The following is a 25678-nucleotide window of genomic DNA, read 5'->3' on the forward strand; positions in this document are numbered from 1 at the left end:
TAATAACGGCCTAGATTGAGTGAAACAGAGCTTGGATGGCGTGTACAGGTAGAGCTGCCCATGCAGCTTCAACACGATACCACAGTTCATCAAGAGTAGTGACTGGCGTATTGCGACGAGCTGGTTGCCCGGCCACCATTGATCAGACTTTTCAATTGGTGAGAGATCTGGAGAATATGCTGGCCAGGGCAGCAGTCGAACATTTTCTGTATCCAGAAAGGCCCGTACAGTACCTGCAACATGCGGTTGTGCATTATCCTGCTGAAATGTAGGGTTTCGCAGGGATCGAATGAAGGTTAGAGCCACGGGTCGTTACACATCTGAAATGTAACGTCCACTGTTCAAAATGCCGTCTTTGCGAACAAGAAGTGACCGAGACGTGTAATCAATGGCACCCCGTACCATCACTCCGGGTGATACGCCAGTATGGCGATGACGAGTACACGCTTCCAATGTGCGTTCACCGCGATGTCACCGAACACGGATGCGACCATCAAGATGCTGTAAACAGAACCTGAATTCATCCGAAAAAATGACGTTTTGCCATTCGTGCACCCACGTTCGTCATTGAGTACACCATCGCAGGCGCTCCTGTCTGTCGCACAGCGTCAAGGGTAACCGCAGCCATGGTCTCCGAGCTGATAGTCCATGCTGCTGCAGACTTCGTCGAACTGTTCGTGCAGATGGTTTTTATCTTGCAAACGTCCCCATCTGTTGACTCAGGAATCGAGACGTGGCTGCACGATCCGTTACAGCCATGCGGATAAGATACCTGTCATCCCGACTGCTAGTGATACGAGGCCGTTGAGATCCAGCACGGCGTTCCGTATTACCCTCCTGAACCCACCGATTCCATATTCTGCTAACAGTCATTGGATCTCGACCAACGCGAGCAGCAATGTCGCGATACGATGAACCGCAATCGTGATAGGCTACAATCCGACCTTTATCAAAGTCGGAAACGTGATGATACGCATTACTCCTCCTTACACGAGGCATCACAACAACGTTTCACAAGGCAATGCCAGTGAACTGCTGTTTGTGTATGAGAAATCGGTTGGAAACTTTCCCTATGTCAGCACGTTGTAGGTGTCGCCACCGGCGCCAACCTTGTGTGAATGCTGTGAAAAGTTAATAATTTGCATATCACAGCATCTTCTTCCTGTCGGTTAAATTTCGCGTCTGTAGCACGTCATCTTCATGGTGTAGCAATGGCCAGTAGTGTATTTACATCTTTAGGGTACTCATTTTTACTCGCAGTTACCTTGATCGTCATTTAAACGCTCACTCATGTTTAACTGTCGTATAATGTCCTTTAATGTATGTAATGTAGCACTGAGTCATTTTTAGTGACCGGAGCCGCTACTTCTCAGTCACATAGCTCCTCAACTGGCCTCAAAGAGTGCACCTTGCTCACCAAACTCGGACGGTCATCCATCTACATACTAGCCAAACCCGACACCCTTTAACGTGGGTGCTCAGACGGGAACCGGTGTTACCACTGTAGCATTTCACAAATTCCCTTGTGGATACAGATTTCATTGTGTGCAGTTTTCATATATCCGTTACTGCCAGTGTACTACATTTCACAACATGTAGACCCCCAGATGACCTACAGACAAGTAAAATTTTATTATTTAGTATCTTTCTTAATATTGCCGTTTCTTCAAGTGTGATCATCAGTGTGAGCCATGTACTACCTTGCCCTGATAAGAAATTTGGTCCGCAGAATGTAATGTAAAACTCTTAGTTGAAGCCACTGGCAGTCGACATGCATGGTTTCGAGAACGGTGCAGTGAGGATACATGTTTTGTGGAAGCTGGGGCGCGGCGTGCCTATTTCGTGCAGCGCGTAGCTCTCGTGCACGCGCTGGCTGAGCAGAAAGCAGACCTTGTTAGGTGGCGGAAACCTCGACAGCCCTCTCGTTAGCACCTCGGCGGCCGATAGCCGGCGCCCTCCACCCTCCACCCTCCGCCACCCTCGCGAGACCGTTTGACGCGGAGCGGGCGCCAAGCCAGCCACTTCACACCGGCGCGCGCTTTGTCCCGCCGCTCCTCGTCCTCGCTTTGTGACGTCACGGGCTCGGTTTTCAACTGTCACCTGCCCTGTCCGCGCCCGCTTCAGCTCGCAGCGCGGTAGGTGTTTCCAGCACCGGCCGGCGCGGTCGCGTGGCGCCACGGTCGCGCCTGCCCGTGACGGCGACAGCGAAAACAACAAAATAATACGCCGCATTTCAGACGCAAAAAGAAAGGCGGAAAAAAGAGAAGGGGAACAGACAGACAAAACACACAGACACGAGAGTGAGGTAAAAATGTGGCACAAAAGTCTCCCAGCCGACCATTCAGATATTCAGCGCCCTGCCGGATGTGTGGGTGTGTGTTTAGTGTAGGTACCTAAGCCCCGTATGTTGACAATTACAGCTTTGTCCTTTGAGTTCCTTTTTTTTTTTTTTTTTTTTTGTTCTCTCTCTCTCTGTCTGCCACCACCCCCCTTTTCTCTCTCTTTCTCTCCCTCCCTCTGCCTTCTCCCTTCCACTTTTCTCTCCGTTCGTCGCCACTCCAACGTTTTAGTCGCCGGTTTTGTTGTTGGCCCGTTGCTTACGTCGGATGAAGGCAGGACTGTTTCGCTGTAGCAAAGGTTCATTTTCAAACACAATAACAATGACAGCAAACAGTACTGCTGTTCCTTAGCCGCTGTTCCTTTTTTTCTTGTTTTTAATTCTCTCTTTTTTTAAAAAAAAAAATAGGCGGTCATTGGACGACTGAAATGAGGCTGCGTTCTGCGAGCAGCCAACGAATTCACAATTTCTGTGGACAGTTATTAAAAAGGCTGCCCCAGCCAGAAGTTGTCCCGGAAATTACTGTACTGAAATACTGAATTATGTTACAAATGTGCAAATATAAATCGTATTTCAGTACCGCAAAATATTTTCCCTTCAATGCGGCCAAAATTTCTTTTGTGACACAGCAACATCTGTCTTTCAACTGCTATTAGAAATAAAAAAAGAAAGTTCAGTCTCTGCCCAGACTCCTCCCTCTCCCTGCCACTACCAAACTGGCGCTGCAACAATACACTTTCCTATCATCGGCCTATGGGGCCAATATTGTCGGTTACATTTCAAAGTCTTCACTGTTTATTGCCAATCTTGATAAAGATTTTGCCTATCTGTGGCAAGTTACTGTTAATCGTGCCTTAGAAAACCTCTATATAAGAATATCAAGTAGGGCAGCAGTCCCTAACCTTCTGGGCTATCGGATTGGCAGCAGAGATTATTTATGTTTCGACATGAATTTTTAATTGAACACAGTTAATAATGTGCATTATATACAAACAATCTTAATTGTATGAATATAAAAGAAAATAACTATTATTTACATTCTCATGCAAAGTAAGTCCGTATTTAATAATGCGCGAAAGGATTAACACGGTAAAAAAAGGAAGGTTTTGTGAAATTTCAGGTCTCAAACACAAAGTGATTTTCGCATCTAATTTCATAGTCATTACTTCATAATTCGGAGAGTACGACGACATTCTTGCTCGTAAACAATCAGGAGAAGGCTCATCAGCAATCCAAGACTGACACCGGTACTTCAGTTTACGATGTTCGGATGTTCATTTGAGAAAAATAATTCAAACAAGTAGTTGAAACGAAAATGAGTTCTCCTGTATGATGCTTTATCAGTACTAAAATTTTGTTTCTGTCAACCATATTCCGCAAGTTGTCATCCGGTGTATTGGATTTTAGGAAAACGTCGTGCCGAAGGTTTACAATCACAAGCTCCTTTTCTTTTGTCTTTGCTTCAACAAACTATGCCCTGTTTGTACCTATTTTTGTTACATTTATTTGACAAATCTCTATCTTATCTAGCATTTATCCTTTTGTACTGTCACGAATTCAGACACAACACAATAATATCACTCCTACAATTATGTCACTCTGAACGTATTTTAATTAGTTGCTTCAAATCTTAGGCTTATACATATTCATTACGATTGTATACTCCAGTGATGTATACAGTGCTTCAACGATGTTTAAAGTCGTGCGGAACAAAACGTTGTAATTTTTCGTGAACAGTTGCGTGTGTCATTCATTCTTTCCCTACTCGCTGCGCCCCCTCCCCCCCACTCTCTCTCTCTCTCTCTCTTCCATTCTCGTTGTGACACACATGCACATGAAAGGGGCGTCATCCTGCACACAAACTAGCTAGTTACTAGGTACAAGCAAATGAGTCACACTGTAACAAACCGGAACGGACCACTGATTAGCTACCTCTATATGTCACCTCTATTAGTAGCATCTGAAACAGAGAGCAGTCTCCTACACATACACACACACACTTACACACACACACAAGCACGCGCGCGCGCGCGATGGACTACTATCGCCGTTCTCGCCATTTCCTACCGAATACTGAAATCTTTGAATAACTGCTAACAAGGGAACCTCCCCATCGCACCCCCCTCAGATTTAATTATAAGTTGGCACAGTGGATAGGCCTTGAAAAACTGAACACAGATCAATCGAGAAAACAGGGATAAGTTGTGTGAAACTATGAAAAAAATTAATACAATATAAAAACTGAGTAGTCCATGCGCAACATAAGTAACATCAAGGACAACGTGAGCTCAGGAGCGCCGTGGTCCCGTGGTTAGCGTGAGTAGCTGCGGAATGAGAGGTCCTTTTCCTCGACTGAAAATTTTACTTTCTTTATTTTCGCAAAGTTATGATCTGTCCGTTCGTTCATTGACGTCTCTGTTCACTGTAATAAGTTTAGTGTCTGTGTTTTGCGACCGCACCACAAAATCGTGCGATTAGTAGACGAAAGGACGTGCCTCTCCAATGGGAACCGAAAACATTTGATCGCAAGGTCATAGGTCAACCGATTCCTCCACAGGAAAACACGTCTGATATATTCTATATGACACTGGTGACGGCATGTGTGTCACATGACAGAAATATGTTGTCGGCCCACCTAACTTGTACACTTAGCGAATGGGTAAAAAGATTCTTCTACCTTGCCCGATTTAGGTTTTCTTGTGGATGTGATAATCACTCCCAAGAAAGTGATGAAAACATAAAGAGTTTGTCACATAAACTGAAAATAAAAAATTAAACTTTTCACTCGAGGGAAGACTTGAACCTAGGACCTCTCGTTGCGTAGCTGCTCTCCCTAACCACGGGACCACGGCGCTCCTTGACTCCCATTGTCCTTGATGTTGCGTATCTTAGCATGGACTACTCAGTTTGTATATTTTACTAATTTTTTTCATAGTTCCACACAACTTCTTCCTGTTTCCTCGATTGATCTGTGTTCAGTTTTTCAAGGCCTATCCACTGTGCCAACTTATAACTAAATCTGAGGGGGGTGCGATGGGGAGGTTCCCTTGTAAGTACATACGGTCGCAGGTTCGAATCCTGCCTCGGGCATGGATGTGTGTGTTGTCCTTAGGTTAGTTAGGTTTAAGTAGTTCTAAGTTCTAGGGGACTGATGACCTCAGAAGTTGTCCCATAGTGCTCAGAGCCATTTGAACCATTTTTTGGTAAGTACAATAAATAGCATTCCGTAATAGCTGTTAGCTAGAACCCAGCCGAATCTAACATTAGTAATGTGCCCTTTGTCTTACACAAGGTATAATGGCACTTGGTTTCACTTTCAGATATCCATCGACAGTTATTCAATGAGTCAGCTTACCGATGCTACCAGGCTAAGGTGTACGCCAAATCTTCGAAGTTTTTAATTACGTATTATTGACACATTGCCTGAAAAACACTTGGAGTTTTGATCTATTTGGGGTAGTCTTTCTGAAAGGAGTAATTTTCGCATTCGTTATCAACTACTACAGGTGGTGAAATGGGCGACGTGTTGCAAGAGCTACAGCGCTTACCTCATATTCGGCAGACATGGCATTAAAAGACCTGTCCTAAAACTCAATTTTCAATTTTCTGTGGTTTCCCTTAATCAGTACATCTACCTCAGACTTTGCGGCTATACTCCGCATGTCGCTTTTTTAGTTTGTGACGGAAGGTACTTCGTTTACCACGCGTGGCGCCTGTCATTTCCCGTTCCAGTCTCCAGTACACCGTGGGGGAAACAATTGACGTAACCCTACGTGTGAGCTCGAGTCCCTGTAACTCTATCTTCGTCATCTTGTAGCGAGATGTGCTTAGCAGGTTGCAAAATAATGGTTGACCCCTCTAGGAACAGACGTTTCGGGACTTTAACAGTAAACTGTTGCAGAACACCTGTCTTTCAGCGTCTTCCACTGCAGTTGGCTGAGCATGTTCGTGACGCTTTAGCGCTTACTTATCGAATCTGTGAAGAAACGCCCAGCTGTTCTTTGGATGCTCTCTCTTTCCTCTTCAGTCCTATCTTGCACGGATGCTATGCAGCCAAACAATAGTTAAATGTTGTTCGAAAGAGATTTTGTGAGTAATGGTTAACTATGCTTCCTGAGAATTCTTCCACTGTATCTCAGTCTAGCATCTACCCTACTTGCCATTAGTTTAATGTGGCCATTCCACTTTAAATCATTCCGTACGCATAGACCTAGAAATTTAATAGATATGACTGCTACCAGTCATTATTATGCAACTGTGTAATGACACAAGGGTCGTTCCGAAAGTAATGTCTCCTATTTTTTGTGGTGACTCTGGATGTCCGCGCCAGATGTCGTTAGTGTAGTGCTAATGTTTCAACCAATTTCTTTCATTTGCAGGTGGTTCCTTTGTTCTGTGGTTGACGGCAGCAGAGAAGTATTCCAGAATGAAGTCTGATATGGACGCGCGGATAAAACAGCGATGTGTGATTGAATTCCTCACTGCTGAAGAAATTGCGGCGAATGAAATGCATCGACGCTTGCTAAACGTGTATGGAGATGATACAATGGACGTGAGCAATGTGAGGCTACGGGTACGACATTTTCAAGTTGGTGAAAAGGGTGTACATGACAAGCCACGGCCCGGTCGACTTTGCACTGCTGTCCCTCGCAATGAAGAGCATCTTGATGAACGCATCCGTGCTGATCGGCCAATAATGACCAGAGAAAGCTGAATGTCGGCTGTAATGGAAACAATTTTGGAACATGAAACTTCCTGGCAGATTAAAATTGTATTGCGGACCGAGACTCGAACTTGAGACCTTTGCCTTCACCGGCTGAGCTACCCAAGCACCACTCTCACAACTTTAATTCCGCCAGTAATTCGTCTCCTAATGGAGCACTTGCCCGCGAAAGCAAAGGTCCCAATCTCGGTCCGGTAAACAGTTTTAATCTACCAGGAAGTTTCGTATCAGCTCACCCTCCACTGCAGAGTGAAAATCTCATTCTGGAATGTTGGAACATCTTGGTTATCGCAAAGTCTATACGAGACGGATCCCGCGGATGCTTACAGAAGAACAAAAAACTAACTTACCTTTGGACCAATATGAAGTTGAAGGTGACAATTTTCTGAAAAGCATCACCACCAGAGATGAGACTTGGTGTCACCACTACGAACCGGAATCCAAAACAGAGTCCATAGAATGGGGACATACGAATTCTCCGTCAAAGAAGAAATTCAAGACACAGCCGTCTGCAGGCGAAGTGATGTGCACAGTCTGATGGGATAGCCAGTGTGTGGATCTTTTGGATGTCCTGGTACCTGGGGAAACTGTCAATTCAGCACGCTACAAGACGACATTTACTAAGCTGAAAGCACGAATTTTCAGGGGAAGGCCAGGGAAGAAGACCAACTTTCACCTGCAACATGATAAAAAGCCATACCCTACACCAGTCTTGCGACCACTTTACTCATTGGAAAATTTGGCTGGACTGTCTTATCACATGCAGCCTTACAGTCCCGATTTAGTACCTTCAGACTTCCATCTCTTAGTGTCTCTAAAGATGGACTACAGGGCGAACATTTTCAAGACTCGGACGCTGTTGTCAAAGCTGTAAGGAATGAGTAGTTAGCTGGTTCCGACTTCTACAAACGCGGCATGCCGGCTCTGCTTCATCAAAGTGCATAACGAATGCTGGTGACCATGTGGAAAAATGACAGCCTGTTGCTGAAATATTGCTCTTTTTAGCTGTGCTGTTGTGTTTTATGTATCTCCTGTAGGTTCCATGAATAAAAATAGGAGGCATTCATAACTTTCGAACCTATGCTCGTAGAATAACGGGTCTTTCTGAGCATTTATGCATAATACATTACATTTGTATTTGTTGAGGACAACTGCCAATCCCTGCCCAAACATCGATACTCTGCATGTCTCCCTGTATTTCGCTGCAATTTTTTAGCGTTGTGGCTTTTCTATACACAACGGCATTATATGCGGAAAGCCTAATACAGATACCGATGTTATCCATAGGTCATTTATATATACTTTGAAAGCTAATGTCCTTTAACACTACTTTCGGGTATGACCCAGTTTATCATTACGTCTACAGGCAAATTACACTTTCTATTCCAACAAGGGCACTGTTGAATTTCTTTGCCATCCTTTTCCGTATGTTCTAGTGATCCGTGTGTAATGAGAACTGTGTCAAACAGACAAAGCCCAGTCATACTTGGTTCAAATCGTCTGTCCTTATAACCACTGCTGGAAGCACGCAGCATCTCCTCTGCTGATTCCTGCTGCGAACACGAATGATGTCCAGCATGTTTGGATCATAAGCAGATATTGTTTACGTTCGTGCTTTTCCTTTTCATGTTAAACAAAATAACGAAAAAATTAAAATTAATGTCTTTGCAAAGGAGTATCTACAATGACATCCCAGAGCATCTAGAGGATCATAATGAGCTGGAGATTGGAGACGTCTGGCAAGTGACACGTTGATGGTGACAAACGTGCGGTATCAGGAAAGGGCCCTTCATATTTATGGCTCTGGGAATCCACAAAAGACATAAGGCCTAATGCAGCCATCATTCAGAGTAGCGTGTGTGTGTGTGTGTGTGTGTGTGTGTGTGTGTGTGTGTGTGTGTGTGTTCCTGCAGCCTGCATATGTGTGCACGTCGCAGAGGAGGGGAGATGGCGCCGGAGTCCTGCACTTGTGTTCGGTGAGGGGAGGGGAGGGAAGCTTTAGTTATGAAGGGAGCTGATCCATCTGTTGAGACGTGGGGGAGCTCACAGAAGGAAATAGAGACATCGTCCTTCATACGGGAAGACGGTGACTGGTATAATCTTGTTTTCAACTGTAATTTTTTATGCGTTGGACCATTTCTAATGTACCGTGAAACAGACAATATCACTAATAGGGACATGTCCTATTCGCAGAAGATAGTTTCCAACAACTCGGTCATTTTAGAATGCAACCAAATTGCAGCAGGCGAACCACTTTTGCTAGGTACTGGTTTGTAACTAGTCGACAGTTTTACGTTCAATACTCTACTTTTGCAAGTGTTAAGGTGATATCAGTATTACACCTACGCACGTTGAGGCTTTAGAATCGTCCTGCGCAATGAGCGAGGTGGTGCACTGGTCAGCACATTCGACTCGCATTCAGAAGGACGACGGTTCAAATCCGCGTCCGGCCACCGAGATTTAGGTTTTCCGTGATTTCCCTAAACGGGTCCACACAAATACCTGTATGGCTCCTTTGGAAGGTCACGGAAAATTCCCTTCCGCTTCCCTGAAACATTCTGAGCTATTATTACGTCTCCAATGACATCGATATCTTCGGGACGTTAAACTTTGATCTTTGTTCCCTCCTTCCTTCGCCCTGGGCATAAGTGGCACATTTCTCTGCCCTTGCTACGCACACTGTGTGAATGCTATATTGCCTGCATTTTACCTAAAAAGTTTAATGCTGGTAATCGAAATCAACTCTACAAAACATTGTTTAGTGTCTTGAGTGTAGTTGTCCTTGTTGGTTTCTGTGATGACTATGCGTTCAGTACTGCAGTGAGTTGTTATTGATGGCGAGAAGAGTAAAGAAGAAAACTGTGAGGAGGAAACAGAATGAAAGACGTAGGCATCCACACTGTAATAGCGGAAAACGAACGTCACGGTTTAAGGTGAGCATCTCCTGGACGCATCAAGTATAGACGATATAACACACCCTCACTCCATACGTTGTGGGATGGTATGTAGTGGTTGGGCAGCCGAACGTAGAGATCAAATCACAGTCTGACTATTCGGATTTAGGAGTTCCGAGGTATCCCTAAATCTCTTAAGGTGAATGCCGAGCTGATTGAGAAAAGACACGGCCGATTTCCGGTAGTATAGGTAGTCCTCCGCCTGTAACGACTTTCTCGTCGACAGTCTGTTTTATTTCCGTTACGCTATTAAAAATCGGGCAAAAGCCTGAAACTCAGCAAGGATATTGGCGCACATTGTGTCTGATACTGAATTTTTCGTCACCACGTTTCTATTCACCATACTGGCCAAATAATTTCGAGAACTTTTTTTTTCCTTTCATGTTCCATTGGAACGCCAATTTTAATGTCGTCAATTTTTGACCTGTATTGCGATTCTAGGCAGTCCTTGTGCTATGCATATAGTTGTGAATTAGGCCCAATGTTTAGGATTAACTATGTAATTAGGACCAAATTTCCTGTCGATTTCCCAACCAAAATAAATACACTAACCTAACCTTCCTTTCTTACATCTGGATAATTTACATGTGTTGGAGGTAGCACTTGGACTTTCCATCCAGTAGGACAAGGGCTCGAGTCCCGGGAAGAGCACAGCCAATTTTAAATTCCCAGAAATTGTTGGGTGGTGGGTGGAGCGGGGCCTCAGCGAAGCAATGGAACAGAGAAATGCCAAACTGCATTGGACCCGCAGGTACAAGGGCGACGTGACAGCGCACCAATCACGGTGGCCAGGCAAACACGTTACGTGTGTGCCCAGGCACGCCTCACCTGTGGGACACGCTGTACTGGCCTGCTTGCCAGCCTCACCCGGTCATCAGCTCTGTAGGAAACAGATCGGTGATGCGTCGCAGTCGAATTTCTTAACGGTAATTTGAAAGCGTTTTTATATGCAGTGATTAAATTGTTCCAGCTTCTCACTGAAAATAAATAAAGTACACTCCTTCCTCTTCAGCAGCCGGACAGAGACTGACCGTCTCATGCCAATTCCGAAGAAGAGGGGGTGGTCTTAGAGTAGGTAGCCAAACTGACCTAATTTCCCGCCATTTGTTTCCCGCCATTTGCTTAAGTTGATGGAGGTAGCCCAAGTGACCTTTTTCCCGCCATTTTCTGGGGTGGCGGTAGGGGGAAGTGAGGGCAGTGGATTATGTTAGTGGAGGTAGCCCAATTGACCTATTTTACAGCCATAATTTGAACTTACCGCGATGATGTCATTGCGACATTGCCAAATATGGCTGCCATCTTGGACCCGTCATCTTGAATAATTAAGATAATGATAATAAATAAGATATGTCAAGTGCGATGGGTTGTCAACACTTTCAGCGAGTCACACCTGACGTAGCGAAAGAATGCAGAGTGGGGTGGTTGCGCTGATGCCCTACTGCTTGCCTCTGTTGAAAGTAGACGAAAATGCTCCCTGCGGGCAACATTAGACTCCACCAATCACTACTGTCCAATTTCTGTTCTGCTTGGCCACCTAGAGATGAGCGGCTTTATGTGGTCGTGCAAGCAGCGGTCCTACGTGTCCTCAGCGGTACTTCTTGGGGCGCAGGTCGGACCACGCTCCTCTGTTTGTACCAATCGCTTGTCCGTTTGAAATTAGACTATGGGTGTTTACTTCATGCATCTGCATGTCCGTCGATATGCTGACTCAATACAAACTACCATCGTGGCATCTGTTTGGCCACTGGCTCCTTTTACTTTAGCCCAGTTGAGAGTCCATAGCCGGCCGCGGTGGTCTAGCGGTTCTGGCGCTGCAGTCCGGAACCGCGGGACTGCTACGGTCGCAGGTTCGAATCCTGCCTCGGGCATGGGTGTTTGTGATGTCCTTAGGTTAGTTAGGTTTAAGTAGTTCTAAGTTCTAGGGGACTTATGACCTAAGATGTTGAGTCCCATAGTGCTCAGAGCCATTTGAACCATTTGATTTTTGAGAGTCCATATGCCGGAGCTGCCGAACTACCGCTGTCATACCTACGTGATGTTGTCCTCAGTGGGTACGCCTGCTGTTTGCCCTGCCTATCCACCCATTCTATGCCTCCTTCTTTGATGAGTCCTTTGACCGCCAGTATGGGGCGCGTCCCTCTTCTCTGTTACCTCCTGGGGTTTGCTTTCGGCTATTGCTCCAACAATTTAACTTCACGCTGCCTGCCACTTTCCCTATGGGTGTGAACCGCTCATCACCTTGGCTATGTGCGGCAGCCCGTGTGCACCTTGGACTTCATTCGTTTTCTCAGGACACTACTCCAGACTCGCTCTTTCGCCGTTAGTTTCTCGCCCTTCGCACGGAACTTCGCGGCTTTACCGTTGAGTAGACTGACGGCACCCGTGGTGTCGGGTGTGTCTTCGTAACTGGCACTCACCATTTTCCGTATCGGCTTCCGGAACACTACTCAATATTTATAGCGGAGCTCTTCGCCCTGTATCAGGCCACGCAGTAAATCCGGCCACACAGGCTTTTTAGTTGTATTATTTTGCTCCGACTCTCTCAGTGCCCTTCAGAGACTCTGTGCACTGTACACAGTCCATCCCTTTGTGCAACGGGTCTAGGAAGGCTTCCACTTGCTCACTCTTGATGGAGCCACTGTGAGGTTTTGGGAGTCCCTGGTCACGTCGGTTTGACGGAAACGAGGCTGTTGACGCTGTGCCAAGGCTGCAATCGTCGTACCTCGGTCAGCTTCGGTTCCCTCCGATGATCTCTGACTTGCCCTCTGTTAGCAGGTGGTGTCACCTTAGCATCACCACTGGTCTTCCTTCATGGAAACGAGCTCCGCGGTTTTAAGCCTCTCCCGGCGGCTTGAATGGCCTCCTTTGGGCTCTTTCACCGCGAGGAGATCATTTTAAGGGGCTCCGGAACGCCCTATACTTGCAATGTTAAAATAACGCTTATAAATTACATCTTTCCTCACAAAGTATTTGAGGTAGGAAGTTGAACTTTTTACAGATTATTTATTGGAATATGGGCTACAACTCAACACAGGGATTTTTCAAAATTTTAGTTCAGTTATTAAAGATGATTTTTTTTCAATTGTAATGAAAATTCACAACATTTTTTTGCAATTTTTTATTTATATATTCAAAAATATACAGTTTTTTGGAAAAAGGCTGTGTTAAATTATGCCGAAGGTACTGTGTAACATTTACTGAAAGTTTGAAACAGATATGTTTGGAAGATCCTTAGAAAACATGTAATTAGTATGAGAAAATAAAAGTTTTGGGAATCGAGCGACAAAGATTGGATTAACTTTTTAGTGCATTCCAGGTCCATAGGATGGATTATCTTCATCCTCTGCAAACTCCTCCTCCAGCTTCCTCTTGTTCCTCCTCCTATTTACTCTTGCTTGTATTTCTAGACTCTTTACAGCCCTGTCTGCAGCCCGAAGGCGTTCCTTGTCTAAAGCAAGCATCGCTCGTACCATGTTAGAACCTATCTTCATTCCCATATTTCTAAATACCTTGCACCTTACAATGTTGCCATCATTGAAAGTCGCAACAGCATCATACACACCAAAGTGAAGTGTTTCTATTCCAACAAATACAGTCTTGGGGATTCTCGACCACATAACACTATTTACACTTTCATTGGGGTTTTGAGTTTTTCCGTGAATACACTTTTTCAACAGTTCAGGTGCTGCTAAGTCTCTGCAAATAGGTTTTATACTTTATCTCACATCACTAAAATGTACCTGATGAACACGGACGTTAATAATAACACCATTTGACAGCAGTTTAACAGCGCCACAGTGGGTCAGCCCATGTAGAACACATTTCAAAAAAAATTTAAAAATAGTTGTAGTTTTCGGAATTGAATAAATTATATATCTATTAAAAGGTAATAGTCTGCAGATTCAGAAAACGCAAAAAAGTAAAAATTGAACTTTTCATAATTTTGAGCCTTTCCGGAGCCCCTTAAATAGGTTGCGTACCCAACACTGTCGTTTCAGTCGTCGCCATTTGTTAAGCGGTGATCCTCCGCCACTTTGTGCTCATTGTCATCAACCTTTGACGGTTGGCCGTTTTCTGACCGAATGCTCTTTTTTTAACAACTTGCATTCCAAATTATGTTTTCTGCATGAAATACATGGTCTAGGGGTGCCGGCACGGTAACTCAGAGTGTTCGGTCAGGGGTTAGCTGCCACCTGTAATAAAAAAAAAAAAAAAAAAAAAAAAAACTGAGTTAACTGAACAACGACGAACTGAAAAGGATGTCTTGCGACGTCTGCATCGAGCAGATACAACGAACGAAAACGAACAAAATGAGATTAAAAAAAAGGGGTAGCGTCTTTGATTCATAATCAAAACGTCTTCGGTCTCACGTTCGAATGCCGCCGGTACTTAAATTTTGATTAAGAATCAGCTTTGGCGGCCGAAGACTTCTGGCATAAGAAGTCACCCTCATCCTGCCAACGTGCTTCTCAAACAGTGCGGAGGAACGGAGAGAGTTTCAAGGCACTCCCTTGTCCTAGGCGTGGTAAACTGTCCCTAAAGAAGGAAGAGTCAGCAATTATCACAGGCATACGGATGCAGAAGGCAACAGAAACCACTGTATTAAAAACACGTAACGTGTATCGACAGGACATGTGGCCTGTAACTGAAGAAGTGTCATGGTGATCTATTGGCAATAGTCCCCCATTCGGATCTCCGGGAGGGGACTGCCAAGCGGGAGGTGACCATGAGAAAAAGATTGAATAATCGACAAAAGGACAACGTTCTACGAGTCGGGGCGTGGAATGTCAGAAGCTTGAACGTGGTAGGGAAACTAGAAAATCTGAAAAGGGAAATGCGAATGTTCGATCTAGATATAGTAGGGGTTAGTGAAGTGAAGTGGAAAGTAGACAAGGATTTCTGGTCAGATGAGTATAGGGTAATATCAACAGCAGCAGGAAATGGTATAAAGGGAATAGGATTCGTTATGAGTAGGAAAGTAGGGCAGAGAGTGTGTTACTGTGAACAGTTCAGTGACAGGGTTGTCCTTATCAGAATCGACAACAAACCGACTACAATAGTTCAGGTATACATGCAGACGTCGCAACCAGAAGATGAAGAGGTAGAGAAAGCGTATGAGGATATTGAAAGGGTAATACAGCACGTAAAGGGGGATGAAAATCTAACAGTCGTGGGGGACTGGAATGCAGTTGTAGGAAAAGGAGTAGAAGAAAAGGTTACAGGAGAGTATGGGCTTGGGACAAGGCATGAGAGAGGAGAAAACTGATTGAGTTCTGTAACAAGTTTCAGCTAGTAACAGCGAATGTTTAAGAATCATAAGAGGAGGAGGTAAACTTGGGAAAGGCCAGGTGATGCGGGAAGATTACATCATGGTTAGACAGAGATTCCGAAATCAGATACTGGATTGTGAGGCGTACCCAGAAGCAAATATACGCTCAGATCACAATATAGTAGTGATGAAGAGGAGGCTGAAGTACAAAGAAGATAACTGCGAAGAAACCCTGGGTAACAGAAGAAATACTTCACTTGATTGATGAAAGGAGGAAATACAAAAATGTTTCGGGAAGCTGAGGAATACAGAAACCCAAGTCGCTGGGGAATGAAATAAATAGGAAGTGCAGGGAAGCTAAGACGAAATGGCTGCAGGAAAAATGTGAAGACATCGAAAAAGAAATGATTGTCGGAAGGACAGACAGCATACAGGTATGTCAAAAGAACCTTCGGTGACATTAAAATCAAGGGTGGTAAGATTAGGAGTGCAACGGGAATTCCACTATTAAATGCAGAGGAGAGGGCGGGTCGGTGGATAGAATACATTGAAAGCCTCTGTAAGGGGAAAGATTTATCTTATGTGATAGAAGAAGAAACAGGGGTCGATTTAGAAGCGATAGGATATCCACTACTAGAATCAGAATTTAAAAGAGTTTTTGAGGATTTAAGGTCAAATGAGGCACAAGGGATGGATAACATTCTATCAGAATTTCTAAAATCATTGGGGTAAGTGGCTACAAAATGACTATTCACGTTAGTATGTAGAATTTATGAGTCTGCCGACGTACCATCTGACTTTCAGAAAAGCATCATCCACACAATTCCGAGGACGGCAACAGCTGACAAGTGCGAGAATTATCGCACAATCAGCTTAACAGCTCATGCATCTAAGTTGCTTACGAGAATAATATACAGAAGAATGGAAAAGAAATTTGAGGATGCGCTAGATGACGATCAGTTTGGCTTTATTAAAAGTAAAGGCACGAGAAAGGCAATTCTGACGTTACGGTTAATAATGGAAGAAATACTAAAGAAAAGTCAAGTCACGCTCATGGGATTTGTCGACCTGGAAAAAGCGTTCGACAATGTAAAATGGGGTAAGCTACAGGGAGAGACAGGTCATATACAATATATATAACAGCCAGGAGGGGTTAATAAGACTGGCCGATTAAGAACGAAGTGCTCGTATTGAAGAGGGTGTAAGACATAGTCGTGGCCTTTGGCCGCTATTGTTCAATCTGTACATCGAGGAAGCAATGACGGAAATAAAAGAAAGATTCAGGAGTGAAATTAAAATTCAAGGTGAAAGGATATCAGTGATACGATTCGCCTATGACATTGCTATCCTGAGTGAAAGTGAAGAAGAATTACATGATCTGCTAAACGGAATGAACAGTCTAATGGGTACACAGTATGGTTTGAGAGTAAATCGGAGAAAGACGAAGGTAATGAGAAGTAGTAGAAATGAGAACAGCGAGAAACTTAACATCAGGATTGATGGTCACGAAGTCAATGAAGTTAAGGAATTCTGCTACCTAGGCAGTAAAATAACCAGTGACGGACGGAGCAAGGAGGATATCAAAAGCAGACTCGCTATGGCAAAAAAGGCATTTCTGGCCAAGAGAAGTCTACTAATATGAAATATTGGCCTTAATTTGAGGGAGAAATTTTTGAGAATGTACGTCTGGAGTACAGTATTGTACGGCAGTGAAATGTGGACTGTGGGAAAACCGGAACAGAAGAGAATCGAAGCATTTGCGATGTGGTGCTACCGACGAATGTTGAAAATTAGGTGGACTGATAAGGTAAGTAGTCAGGAGGTTCTACACAGAATTGGAGAGGAGAGGAATATGTGGAAAACACTGATAAATAGAAGCGACAGGATGATAGGATATCTGTTATTACATGAGGGAATAACTTCCATGGTATCACAGGCAGCTGTAGAGGCAAAAACTGTAGAGGAAGGCAGAGATTGGAATACATCCAGCAAGTTATTGAGGACGCATACTCTAAGGTGAAGAGGTTAGCACAGGAGAGGAATTCGTGGCGGGCAGCATCAAACCATTCAGAAGACTAATGAAGGAAAAAAAAAAAAGAATCATGGCGATTTTAGCGAACGACGCGCAAGCTGCCGACTGAGTTTTTGTCCGTCGTAGCAATATGGCGAAGCATATTTAATCTTTAGTTCAGGGCTTCCGTTGTCTCTGCGACGTATTTTATGGACCTTTATCCAAGAGGAAGCCCCTGTTTTGAGCTGTCTTTCCTTCCGTCTATGGGCTTAACCCGTAGTCGCTTTCAACTCCTTTTTCCTCTTCTACGGTTCTGACGTGGACATGAACCCTGAAACAAAACAAACAAATGTAAGAAGCAGCTTATTGGGGGGTACACCAGCTCACTCCGCAAGATTCGCTCAGAAACTGGTGAGATGGATCAGCATTCACTGACATCAACAGTTCTTGTCGGTTGTCATCTACAAGGTCTGCCACTTTCTCCATTCCCAGTCGGTTAGGACTGGAGTACGTGAGTTGTACTCCATTCCCTGTAGACACGTTGCACAGTTCGCGATCTTACATTAAAAAAATCTCCGTACTTCCTTCACGGCGTGGTGGCGGACACATCAGAACACGGTAACTCCTATCTATCGTGTCGCAGCAGCACGTCAGACCATCTTATTCTCCGATTCCATACCGCCGACTGGCGCATACGCACTGATAAGTTCTTTTTGTCTGTGCCTCAGAGCTTCCGTAGCGTCGCGCGAATCCTCCCTCGCGCCTTTGGCTTAATTCTAAGTTCTATTGGGGATGTACGGCGCGGTACAAATTACGCGAAGTACTGTTTCGCGTACTTAATTGGAAACATTTTTTGGTGGACCCGAATTAATTCCTTTCCCCGCTGCACATGTAAAATCAATCTAAATAAGGGCTACCAGTCTCACGTTGGCTCACGAGGCGGGGCTAAAACTTATCCTTACTCCAAAGTGAATCAATAAATGCCCTTTAACAGTCTAACCACTTGCGAACAAATTTTGAGATCCGATCACAGGACACTAGCATATGTATATCACAGTTCGTACACTGTCTCTAACTGACTGCTGGTTATTTCCTGCAGTAAGCACAACAGAAAAACAGGAATACCGTACAAACTCGACAGCAAAAGAGTCATACAAAAGCGTCACTGTCAGATTTTAACGGAAACAAATGAAATTTATTGTCATGAACTAACCGTAGCAAAGTTGGTCACTCTTACAGAACACCACCTTCAACTAGCTAATGGCTCCGCACTTTGTCCGAACAATTCCACACTCAGTGATCCACAACACTCGCTAACAAAAAAAGGTAAGTTCCTGAGATGAATTCTATACCTGCGTCTTTCAAGGCACTTCGGATTCTTTCCGTCTTTTGTACTGCAGTAAATGACTCGACTGATCACGATGGATCACTTACTGTCGACTTCTCAAATGCCAGCCCTTCACCGAGGGCACGCAGCTCCTGCTTCTTGCGAAGGCTACCTACCGGTCAACTCCTCGATTTCGCGAGCTCCCAATGTTGTTGTCGTTGTGGTCTTCAGTCCTGAGACTGGTTTGATGCAGCTCTCCATGCTACTCTATCCTGTGCAAGCTTCTTCATCTCCCAGTACCTGCTGCAACCTACATCCTTCTGAATCTGCTTAGTGTATTCATCTCTTGGTCTCCCTCTACGATTTTTACCCTCCACGCTGCCCTCCAATACTAAATTGGTGATCCCTTGATGCCTCAGAACATGTCCTACCAACCGAGATCCCTTCTTCTGGTCAAGTTGTGCCACAAATTCTCTTCTCCCCAATCCTATTCAATACTTCCTCATTAGTTACGTGATATACTCACCTTATCTTCAGCATTCTTCTGTAGCACCACATTTCGGAAGCTTCTATTCTCTTCTTGTCCAAACTAGTTATCGTCCATGTTTCACTTCCATACATGGCTACACTCCATACAAATACTTTCAGAACCGACTTCCTGACACTTAAATCTATACTCGATGTTATCAAATTTCTCTTCTTCAGAAACGATTTCCTTGCCATTGCCAGTCTACATTTTATATGCTCTCTACTTCGACCATCATCAGTTATTTTACTCCCTAAATAGCAAAACTCCTTTACTACTTTAAGTGTCTCATTTCCTAATCTAATCCCCTCAGCATCACCCGATTTAATTTGACTACATTCCATTATCCTCGTTTTGCTTTTGTTGACGTTCATCTCATATCCTCCTTTCAAGACACTGTCCATTCCGTTCATATGCTCTTCCAGGTCCTTTGCTGTCTCTGACAGAATTACAATGTCATCGGCGAACCTCAAAGTTTTTACTTCTTCTCCATGAATTTTAATACCTACTCCGAATTTTTCTTTTGTTTCCTTTACTGCTTGCTCAATATACAGATTGAATAACATCGGGGAGAGGCTACAACCCTGTCTTACTCCTTTCCCAACCACTGCTTCCCTTTCATGTCCCTCGACTCTTATAACTGCCATCTGGTTTCTTTACAAATTGTAAATAGCCTTTCGCTCCCTGTATTTTACCCCTGCCACCTTCAGAATTTGAAAGAGAGTATTCCAGTTAACGTTGTCAAAAGCTTTCTCTAAGTCTACAAATGCTAGAAACGTAGGTTTGCCTTTTCTTAATCTTTCTTCTAAGATAAGTCGTAAGTTTAGTAGAGCTCCCAATACCCTCCACAAAATAGCTTCACGCTTACGCTTCCGAGCCAACCATGACCAGAAGCAGAATGCACGAATTCTCAACGGCCATTTCCAGTTACTGCTTGCGGCACTTCTGTCAGGACTTAAAAGACTTCTTCTGTAACAGATGTTGGAAATAGTAACCATAATGGTGAAGTTACTGTCACTGTAAGTCAACAATGAAGACTCCTTTCACAACCCATTTTGCAGGATTATGTGAAAACAGAGCCATTAACTCCAGGCTTAAGAGGCCTTGTGTCCCCAGAACACAAGCCTGTCGAAGAAAATATTCTCGGGGAAAGCACACAGGAACGGCCAGGAAATGAGATGTAACAACACGCCATGGCGTATCTCTTCGGTAGACTGTCACGAGGCCACGATCTACCAGATCGACACGATCTGCAGTGCTCCAAAGCTACCAGAGTACCAAATCAGGGAGCCTAGTATTTTGTCCGTTCACAATATGATGCATACGTAGAACATGTACACAGCCAAATGGCAACGAGAATGAGTTCAGAGAGAATTCTCTTGCTTCCGAAACCTGTTTATTTCATTGACTTCATTCTCCAATAAAGACGTGCTGCCTGTTGTTATATAGCAGGTCATACATTTTGTGGTTTTACTTCTTATAACATACAAATTCAATTTTAAACTATTACATTTTTTGAGAACTTCACAAAAGCATAAATTAAAAGTAAAGAAATATAAAAATTACAAACGCATATTAAATTTTTTGTCAAAATTTCTTGCTAGCTTAAATAATGACAATAAATAAGATACATAGTTAAAATTCTATTTAATGGAAGAAATAAGAGATGACTTAGGTATGAGGCGACATTTCTTCACTTTATGGCTTCTATGTGTTTGGTTTACATCTGTTGCATATGTTGTCTTGACTACAGTAATATTTAATTAATGATGTACTGATTAATTAGGCTACAATGTGTTTGCGGACGCAGGGTAACAATGGAGATTTGGAGTTCATTTAATACGTCATAGTCTGCTGCATCAGGTGCAAGGGGTCGGTAAAACCTGGAGCCAATCACACCTGATGTAGCGAAAGAAGAAGAAATGTCACATCTTCAGATGATGTTGCATGTTTTGAAATGGTATAACAACCAACTACATAGAGAGTTACATTTTCGGGTTAATTCGACTTAGTGTTGGAAAACATAAGCTTACTTTTACTGTGTTCCTATGTGTATCGTCATCACTTCCTGTGTGTAATGTAGCATACGAGTCGGTGTGTTTCTGTCTCATTTACTATGTACTGCTGATCTGTCACATATGGAGCCTGTCTTATTCTAGCGCATACCGCTTTTAGTGCTCGCGACACTTCGTCTGCGAAGTCGTTTGTAGACTTCCAGTCATCCTGACTGCTAATTAGCTGTCCTATGTGTGGCTTCCCTTACCTCGGGTTTATGTATCCCAGGGCATCACCGACGAGCACTTCGTGTTCATGTGAGCCATTCTCATCGCAGGCACAAGAGTGATTTTGCTTTAGCCCAAACCTGTGCAGGTGCGCTGGATATAGGCCATGGCCCGTGAGAAAGTACACCATGCCGTGTGTGGGTTTATACACAACTGGCAATTGAAATTGCTACACTAAGAGGAAATGCAGATGATAAACGGGTATTCATTGGACAAATCCATTATACTAGAACTGTCATGTGATTACATTTTCTTGCATTTTGGGTGCAGAGATCCTGAGAAATCAGTACCCAGAACAACCACCTCTGGCCGTAATAACGGCCTAGATACGCCAGGGCATTGAGTGAAACAGAGCTTGGATGGCGTTTACAGGTACAGCTGCCCATGCAGCTTCAACACGATAAAACAGTTCATCAAGAGTAGTGACTGGCGTATTGCGACGAGCTGGTTGCCCGGCCACCATTGACCAGACGTTTTCAATTGGTGAGAGATCTGGAGAATGTGCTGGCCAGGGCAGCAGTCGAACATTTTCTGTATCCAGAAAGGCCCGTACAGTACCTGCAACATGCGGTTGTGCATTATCCTGCTGAAATGTAGGGTTTCGCAGGGATCGAATGAAGGTTAGAGCCACGGGTCGTTACACATTTGAAATTTAACGTCCACTGTTCAAAATGCCGTCTATCCGAACAAGAAGTGACCGAGACGTGTAATCAATGGCACCCCATACCATCACGCCGGGTGATACACCTGTATGGCAATGACGAATACACGCTTCCAATGTGCGTTCACCACGATGTCGCCGAACACGGATGCGACCATCATGAGGCTGTAAACAGAACCTGGATTCATCCGAAAAAATACGTTTTGCCAGTCGTGCACCCAGGTTCGTCGCAGGCGTTCCTGTCTGTGATTCAGCGTCAAGGTTAACCGCAGCAATGCTCTCCGAGCTGATAGTCCATGCTGCTGCAAACGTCGTCGAACTGTTCGTGCAGATGGTTGTTGTCTTGCAAATGTCCCCATCCGATGACTCAGGGATCGAGACGTGGCTGCACGATCCGTTACAGCCATGCGGATAAGATGCCTGTCATCTCCACTGCTAGTGATGCGAGGCCGTTGGGATCCAGCACGGCGTTCCGTATTACCCTCATGAACCCACCGATTCCATATTCTGCTAACAGTCGACCAACGCGAGCAGCAATGTCGTGATACGATAAACCGCAATCGCGATAGGCTACAATCCGACGTGATGGTACGCATTTCTCCTCCTTACACGAGGCATCACAACAACGTTTCACCAGGCATGGCCTGTCAACTGCTGTTTGTGTATCAGAAGTCGGTTGGAAACTTTCCTCATGTCAGCACTTTGTAGGTGTCGCCACGGGCGCCAAACTTGTGTGAATGCTCTGAAAAGCTAATCATATATCACTGCCTCTTCTTCCTGTCGGTTAAATTTCGCGTCTGTAGCACGTCGTCTTCGTGGTGTAGCAGTTTTAATGGCCAGTAGTGTATGTTACTGTAAAAGTAAGATAATTAATAAATCCTAGAATTAAGCAGTGAAACCTAAGATTTACCATCACGATGTGGTAAAAGTCCGAAATTCCTCATTATATGTATAGGTTTCGAACTTTTTCCAAGAGACATTGGTAAGTCTTAGGATTTACCAATGTAAACTGGTAAAAGGTGGATCGAAGACTCCCTGCTTCCGTCGTGAAGGTTCAGACTAGTTTCATTGTTGCCAATTATGTGTTGAGATAAGTTTCTTTGCTGGCAATTATGAGTTCTCAGTCCGCTCACTTCTGCGTAGTTTCAGTGTCGAGCATCGTGTGTACGATTGTGTTTGTGGCTTGTTTTAGTGGTGTTTCTTCTGCAGTTTTGCATCAGAATGAGTGATTTAATGCATAACACATTTTACGAACTTTTAAGTGAATCAGTGAATAAGAAGAAGAGACAATGATTTTTATGTAACTGCTGAGAAATAGAATATTCTGTTAAGTGAAGTGTAAAATGCAAAAATAGTTTCCAATACACTACAGACGTCTGAAGCGATATGATGTTCTCAACATCGGAGGGGAAGAGAAACTCATAGTACAGGTATCTTCTGGAAAAGAAGAAATTCGTTATTACGTTCGTTTTTATGAACTGTTTAACGTACTCCATGAGACCCACATTACTATAGGCCATGGTGGTCGAATACGGATAATTGTGGAACTGAACCGTAAGTACAAGAATATGACTGTGGAATCAATCGTTACTTATTTGAGATTATGTGATCCATGTCAGAAAAAGCAAAAAAACATTGAAAAGGGGTGTTGTAATGAAACCTATCATACACAGTTGAAATGAAAGCCAAATTGACTTAATCGACATGCAGGCAAACCCAGACAATAAGTCTAAGTTCATACCTGTATACCTAGATCATCTGACAAAATTTGTTATCCTCCGCGCACTAACTTCTAAAGGGGCTGATGAAGTACCATATCATCTTTTGGACATTTTTACCACCTCTGGTGGCCCCAAGTATCCTTCATTCTTATAATGGTAAAGAGTTTTGTAACCAAGTCATTCAAAGTTTATGTGGGTTGTGGAGTGATGTAAAGATAGTCCACGGGAAGCCGAGGCACAGTCGGTCTCAAGGATCAGTCGAAAGAGCAAATCAAGATAACTAAAACATGTTATCAACGTTGATGGAAACAAATGAAACTTCAAAATGGTCTTATAGGCTGAGGTTTGTGCCAGCAATGGAAAATAAGGCTTTATCATGAAGGGATGAGATGTTAACCATGTGAAGAAGCCCTGTTTGGGGTTCCAATGAAAACGGGCATTGCGGCCTCTGTTGAATCACGTGATTTAATAAAAAGTACAAACTCTGATTCTGTCTTGGAAACAATGTTAAACACCACTTCCGCTGACTCACAGGAAATTGAAGATGACGGACAAGGAATTGATTCCAGTGAATCGAGTACTGGAACAGAAGGAACGGAGGTAGAAAGTGCGGCTACAGCAGGCGAGGAAGCACCAGAGACACAGGACTTCATGACAGTTAACAACGAGACACCAGCACCAGCTGATGGTGGCGACGAGACGCTGAACAGTGTTAATAAAGTGAAGCGGAACCCAGAAGCTGGTCTTCAATTGAAGGCAATGAAAATGAAAGAAGCCTTATGTAACAAAATTCCAAAACCCTCAGCTGGACAGAATGTGAGAATTAAAACACCGGAGGCAGACAGGCCCAAAATTGACACAAAATCTATAATAGCAATAGAGATAAATATTCAGGATGATGAATTTTATCAACTTGGTACCAAAGCTGGTATAGTGAAGTCTTTGTACACTAGGAAGCAATGTACGTCGTGCAAGGAAAATTTTATCAATGTCGAAGAAGAAGCAAGAGAAGGAATTAGTCTACGGGGTGTGGTTGCCAAACAATCTTTCGTTGGAGGACAAGGGGTCAAAAAGTGCAATTGCTTTTAAAAGTCTTCACCTAAAAAATGTTTGTGTAAATGTTGTTCCATATTATGTAATTCAGAATGCCATAATAGTCAGCCTTGTTGTAACAAAAATTAACGTTCACAAGGTAACGTGTTTTTATAACATTTTTCACTAATGTGGAAATTGCTCATTATGATCACATTGGTATGCAAGAATGTTTAAAATACATGTTGTTGTTGTGGTCTTCAGTCCAGAGACTGGCCTGATGCAGCTCTTCATGCTACTCTATTCCGTGCAAGTTTCTTCATCTCCCACTACTTACCGCAACCTACATCCTTCTGAATCTGTTTAGTGTATTCATCTCTTTGTCTCTCTCTACGATTTTCACCCTCCACGCTGCCCTCCAATACTAAATGGGTGGTTCCTTGATGCCTCAGAATATGCCCTACCAACCGATCCCTCGTTCTTGTCAAGATGCACCACAAACTTCTGTTCTCTCCAATTCTATTCAGTACCTCCTCATTAGTTATATGATCTACCCATCTAATCTTCAGCATTCTTCTGTAGCACCACATTTCGAAAACTTCTATTCTCTTCTTGTCTAAGCTATTTATCGTCTACGTTGCAGTTCCATATATGGCTACTCGATACAAATACTTTCAGAAACGACTTCCTGACACTTAAATCTATACTCTATGTTAACAAATTTTTCTTCTTCAGAAACGCTTTCCTTGCCATTGCCAGTCTACATTTTATATCCTCTCTACTTCGACCATCATCAGTTATTTTGCTCCCCAAATAGCAAAACTCATTTACTAC

The sequence above is a fragment of the Schistocerca nitens genome, chromosome 8, assembly GCF_023898315.1.
Source record: "Schistocerca nitens isolate TAMUIC-IGC-003100 chromosome 8, iqSchNite1.1, whole genome shotgun sequence".
Taxonomy (NCBI): domain Eukaryota; kingdom Metazoa; phylum Arthropoda; class Insecta; order Orthoptera; family Acrididae; genus Schistocerca; species Schistocerca nitens.